The sequence below is a fragment of the Bufo gargarizans genome, chromosome 5 (assembly GCF_014858855.1).
Source record: "Bufo gargarizans isolate SCDJY-AF-19 chromosome 5, ASM1485885v1, whole genome shotgun sequence".
Taxonomy (NCBI): Eukaryota; Metazoa; Chordata; class Amphibia; order Anura; family Bufonidae; genus Bufo; species Bufo gargarizans.
In genome coordinates, this window is record NC_058084.1 from 378,957,724 (window position 1) to 378,964,389 (window position 6,666).

The 6,666-nt window shown below is 48.6% G+C and overlaps 1 protein-coding gene across 1 annotated transcript in view; it reads right to left on the reverse strand.

Moving 5' to 3' along the window:
• SNRK (SNF related kinase) overlaps positions 1 to 691 on the reverse strand; it is a 74,869-nt gene extending 74,178 nt beyond the window's left edge. The window contains exon 1 of the mRNA XM_044294086.1: positions 290 to 691. The gene's annotated coding sequence lies outside the window, so the exon portion shown is untranslated. The remainder of the gene's footprint in view (positions 1 to 289) is intronic.
• Positions 692 to 6,666: the final 5,975 nt, after the last annotated feature.

Consider the following 6,666-nt stretch of genomic DNA (forward strand, 5'->3'; position numbering starts at 1 on the left):
GCGCATACACCAGGTATTTCTACTGCAGGTAAGTGGGCAGGGATCCAGGTGGCAGTGCCCCCCGCCACACATGGGTGACTGCTGAGGGATGGCACAGCACTGTCATAGTGCGCATCATTTCTATACAATACCACTCCAGCTTCCAGGCATTACTACGGCTGTGAATGGCTGCAGGCGGCAGGATATGAATGAGATGCCCCCCACAGCAGCAGCGCAGGGAGGAGGGGGCACTGCGGCCGCTGCCTGCCCGGGCTCACTGGGTGCTGAAGCAAAGCTGCGGCTCACTTACATCCACTGGCCAGAAGAGACGGGAAGCCGGACGGCTCAGGCGACTGCCGAGACCCTCGGGTGAGGCGCAGGAGTAGCCGGAGCGATGCACGTCCTCCGGGAGGCGGTGGTATAAGGTAGAATACGGTAAGCACAGCGCTTCCTCCTGGCCCGCTGTCCTGTCACTGGGGCTGCTGTTGGCGCAGCTTCCTCATTGCTCTGCGGTAAGCACGACTAGCGGCGGCGCTGGCTCCGCGCACCAACATCATGGAGCTGCTATTATTACCAGCGACTGCAGGCTGAGAGCGACAGGAGCGCAGCCGCACTCGACCACCGCAGCCCCTCCCTTCGGTGACGTCCCGCGAAGTGGGCGTGCCGCACAGAAACTGAACGTCGCAGACCTAGGAAGTGGGCGTGTCTGTGAAGTAGCCTATAAAGAGCAGCCTGTGTCTCCTGCTGCCTCGAAGCTGCTTGTTTTTTTTTTTTCTTCTTCTTCTTTGAACAGCTTTATTTAAAATAAAACATTTACATATGCAGGAAGAGTCGGAATATATTGAGCATAGAGGTAGTGAGAAGCAGAAATGTCCCTCAGCCTTCTATGTGTGAATGTAATGATCATAGATGTGATTGCAATAATAGAGCGACAGGAGAAGTTTATTGGGGAAAGCCTGGATACAAGATGAGATAGGGCTGGGTAAGGAGGCATACAGGTATCTCATGGCACATTTGCCCACAGATGTTACAGCTGGGCCTGTAGACCCTGCACACTGATAGGTCGCTGAACCCGGTGTCCCCGCTGGTCCCATTAATGCCCGATTGGCGATAAATCTGGTGACCGGGCAGCCAAGGAGGGCCACTTCACATCAGTGTCTGCGTATCTTAACACCGGAGGAGAAAGCTTCAGTTTTGTCCCCATTCATTGTCAGTGGGGACAATAGAGTGCACCATAATGCATAACGTTCCGTTTGGTTGCCTTCCCGTGACGCACACAAAAGCACTTCAAGCAACGTTTTTGAGTGCGTTCTGGGATACGGAGCAAGATGGATCCGGCGTAAAAAAAAAAAAAAAAAAGTCAATTGAGACGGATCCGTTTTCTCGGACACAAAAGAAAACGGATCCGTCACCCATTGACTTCCAATGGCTTTAGTGCAGGATCCGTCTTGGTAATTTTAGATAACGCAACCGGATCCGTTCATAACAGATTTTGCCGTTGTATTATCCGAACTGAAGCGTTTTTGCCGACCCATGACGGATCCAGCAAAAACGCAGATGTGAAAGTAGCCGAACTGCTGCAATCTGGTAGAGACATTCCTGGGAAACCCTTGCTGTATGTGGGCGACCATTATCCTGCTGAACAATGCCATGTGGAAGCCCTGCCGTGAGAGGCAGCACTTGTGGCTGCAGGATGTCCTGCACATAACGCTGAGCTGTCGGTGTCCCCCATATCACTACTAGGGGGGGCCGACTGTCATAGTCAATGGCTCCCTAGATCATCACACCAGCAGTTGGGGCTCCACAGCAAAGGCAGGATTAAAGAGCTCACCATGTGGCCTCCATACTTGAACCAGGCCATCCTGTGATCCCAAACAGAACCTGGAATTATCGGCAAAGATGATAGGGTTCCCGGGTTCTCATTCACTGCTACAAATGAATGGGATGGTGGCTGGCTGTCAATGGCAGGACAGATAGTGAGCGTCTTGACACCAAATTTCCTTCTGTTAAGCATCTGGAAATGTTCAGAGCAGAGACAGGAGTGTGTAATGAAGGCACCACATGTGTCTGGATGGTGGACCACGAAACTGTAGACACAGCTCGTGCTTGTCTGTGGATCAAATGATCCGGTCTACTGGTGGTCTGCGTGGACTGAGCCTGTCTGCTGTGTGCATGCCTTCCAATAACTGCTGCACCCAACATCTCCTACCAGCTAGGTAAGAACGGTCTAAATAGCGGACAGTTCAACAAAACAACCATCATGCTTCTCTTAGGCCAAAAGGAAGCCCACTCTTAGGGCTGTTTCACACGAGCGGATGCCGTGCGTGACACCCGCTGCGTGAATGACAGCCAAGACCCGCTGCAGACTGCAGAAGCACGGAGCAGTAACATGATTGATAATGCTCAGTGCCTCTCTGTGATCTCTTTACTACGAAATCAGTGACAACTTTATCTCGCTGTGATTTCGTAGTAAAGAGATCACAGAGAGGCACGGAGCATTATCACTCATGTTAATTCTCCGTGCTTCTGCTGTCCGCATCGGGTCTTGGCTGTCATTCACGGAGCGGATGTCATCAGAAAATGACCTATTTTTTTCAATCACATTTTTATATTTAACATATTTTTAAAGAATTTTGTATGATGTTATTTTTAATTTCCCATGTCACTACTATATCTAAACAAAAACCATAAAATCCTGCCGTCTTCCCACGGGTCACTAAGCCTAATAATAGGCACCACTTCTTGTTCTGTATGGATCATATCGAGAAATTACGTCTGTGGACAGATAAGAAAGGATCCACCATTCACAATAGGTGATTGTCAGATCTTATCTATTCTTCCCTTGTACAATGACCAGGGACGTGCAGACACTTTGTGAAGGGCAGGGGCTTAAGTTTAAAAAAAAAAAAAAAAATTGATACTGTAATTGTAAACACGACAGAATCATATAATATAACTTTTTTTGTTTCACCGTACATATTATGGTAAAATGAGTGATGTCATTACAAGACTCTACAGACTCTAATATGCAAAGAGACAAAGCACTACAACTATTGTTCCTTTGCATACTTGTTTTGTTCCTGGACTTTAAATTATATACAATATATTACCAGTGCGGGCACTGAGGGCAGACAGGCACTAAAGAAACTTAGGCAGCAGACGGAGTCACACAGGCTGGCGCTTGCTCCCCTGCATTAATCCCGCTGGGGGGGGTCATGTGACGTAGCAGACATGCTCACGCATGTTCACTACCCAGGCAGCCCCTGCGCTAGCCTTAAAGGACCCCATCACCCTGACCCTGCACTGTTGAGCAGGCGGACTGGTGAATAAATTGTATCAGGTGAATAAATTGCGCTGCCACCGGTGGGATGGAGGTGGGGGGGGGGGGGGCGTGTGCAGACTCGTGGCACCCCTGTAGTGGGTCGGCTAGGGCAGGGCTCTCTTTAAAACTGATTGGAGCCTGGGTGAGAATATAGCACCCCACAGTATGCAGTATAGCACCGTATAGTATACAGCACCCCACAGTATGCAATACATAGTATAACACCCCACAGTATGCAGTATAGAGTACTATAGCATACAGTATAGCACCCTATAATATACAGTAGAGCACCCAGTATACAGCACCCCACAGTATACAGTAGAGCAGTATAGCACCACACAGTATACAGCACCCCACAGTATACAGTAGAGCAGTATAGCACCACACAGTATACAGTATATCACCCAGTATATAGCACCTCACAGTATACAGAGCGGTATAGCACCACACAGTATACAGCACCCCACAGTATACAGTAGAGCAGTATAGCACCACACAGTATACAGTATATCACCCAGTATACAGCACCCCACAGTATACAGTAGAGCAGTATAGCACCACACAGTATACAGCACCCCACAGTATACAGCACCCCCAGTATATAATCTCATACAGCAGCCCCCCAGTATATAATCTCATATAGCAGCCCCCAGTATATAATCTCATACAGCAGCCCCCTACTATATAATCTCATACAGCAGCCCCCCAGTATATAATCTCATACAGCAGCCCCCCAGTATATAATCTCATATAGCAGCCCCCAGTATATAATCTCTTACAGCAGCCCTCCAGTATATAATCTCACACAGCAGCCCCCCAGTATATAATCTCATACAGCACCCCCCCCCCAGTATATAATCTCATACAGCACCCCCAGTATATAATCTCATAAAGCATCCCCCAGTATATAATCCAATACAGCAGCCCCCCCAGTATATAATTCCACACAGCAGCCCCCTAGTATATAATCCCACACAGCAGCCCCCTAGTATATAATCCCACACAGCAGCCCCCCCAGTATATAATCCCACACAGCAGCCCCCTAGTATATAATCCCACACAGCAGCCCCCTCAGTATATAATCCCACACAGCAGCCCCGCCAGTATATAATCCAACACAGCAGCCCCCCAGTATATAATTCCACACAGCAGCCCCCTAGTATATAATCCCACACAGCAGCCCCCCCAGTATATAATCCCACACAGCAGCCCCCTAGTATATAATCCCACACAGCAGCCCCCTAGTATATAATCCCACACAGCAGCCCCCCCAGTATATAATCCCACACAGCAGCCCCCTAGTATATAATCCCACACAGCAGCCCCCCCAGTATATAATCCCACACAGCAGCCCCCTAGTATATAATCCCACACAGCAGCCCCCTCAGTATATAATCCCACACAGCAGCCCCGCCAGTATATAATCCCACACAGCAGCCCCGCCAGTATATAATCCCACACAGCAGCCCCCCAGTATATAATCCCACACAGCCTCCCCCAGCATACAACCCTCAGACCCTCCCCAGTATACAATCCTCAGACCCTCCCCAGTATACAATCCTCAGACCCTCCCCAGTAGTCACATCCACCTCTCCAGTGCTGACAGACCCTCTCCCATCTACAGACCCTGCTGAGCAGCCATCCCTGATCTTCCTACTCTTCAGACAGTCGGCCAGTGCCTGTGATAGCAGAGCGCTGCCAACCCACGTGACCTACCCTTCTCCTGCAGGCTGCAGCAACACTGAGTCCTGGAAGAAAGAAAAGACCTTTGATTACCTCATAGCCATGTGACCAGTAATATCGCTATGTTACTGGTCACATGGTGATGATGTCATGTAAGGTCCTTTCTCCCACAGCTCTCACAGTTCGCTCTGGAGTGCCGGTGTTCTGTCAGAATACTATACCTTACTGGCACGCAGGCAGGCATGGCAGCACTCCCCTGTAGCTGACAGCCTGACACCTGGGCGGACGGCCCCCTCCTGCGCGCCTTGGGACAACCCTGGATGGCCCTGGGCTTGGGACAACATAAAAAAAAAGGGCATTAAAGGGGCAGGGGCTCAAGCCCCCTTTGAGCCCTATGTGTGCACGTCCCTGACAATGACCTCTGCACAGGTCACGTGACGTGCCTAAAAAACTCTCCCAAAGAAGTCAATAGGGTCCCCCCTGACCATTGTGTCTATGGCCCATGGGGCTGCCGTAAAGCAATTTTCTTAATGCTTTCTAAATGCTGTTAAGAACAGCTCAGGAAAGATGGCAGCCCCTATAATCATATTCAGGAAATAGAAATAAAAAAAATCTACAATCAGAAAATAAAAACATTAGAAAAAAGGATATGTGTAACTATCTAGTTTTAACTGGCAGATAAAAAGTTTGGTGACAGAACTGATCATAATGTCTTCGAGTGCATCATAGAGGCATGTCCAGCGATCTCTCACCTTTTTTTTTAGGCCTCTTTCACACGGCCGTTGCGGAAAAATGTGCGGGAACACTCGCGATTTTTCGGCGCGAGTGCAAAACATTGTAATGTAACTTCACAGAAGTTCAGGCTTGGGATCGGTGTTCTGTAGATTGTATTATTTTCCTTTATAACATGGTTATAAGGGAAAATAGTAGCATTCTGAATACAGAATGCATAGTAAAATAGCGCTGGAGGGGTTAAATATAAATAAAAAATAATTTAACTCACCTTAGTCCACTTGCTCGCGTAGCCGGCATCTCCTTCTGTCTTCAGCTTAGCTTTGTGTAGCAACAGAACCTGTGGTGACGTCACTCCGGTCATCACATGATCCATCACCATGGTAAGATCATGTGATAGATCATGTGATGACTGTGACGTCACCAAAGGTCCTTGTTGCTACACACAGCTAAGATCAAGACAGAAGGAGATGCCGGCTACGCCAGCAAGTGGAGGTGAGTTAAATTATTTTTATTTTTTTTAACCCCTCCAGCGCTATTTTACTATGCATGCTGTATTCAGAATGCTATTATTTTCCCTTATAACCATGTTATAAGGGAAAATAATAATAATCGGGTCTCCATCCCGATCGTCTCCTAGCAACTGTGTGTGAAAATCGCACCGCATCCGCACTTGCTTGTGATTTTTACGCAACCCCATTCACTTCTATGGGGCCTGCGTTGCGTGAAAAACGTACAAAGAGGAGCATGCTGCAATTTTCACGTAACGCACAAGTGATGCGTAAAAATCACCGCTCATGTGAACAGCCCCAAAGAAATGAATGGGTCAGGATTCAGTGCGGGTGCAATGCGCTCACTTCACGCATTGCACCCGCGCGAAATACTCGCCCGTGTGAAAGGGGCCTTATAGGGCAGCGATTGAGGCACTTTTTCTCCCTTTTGTGGCAAGA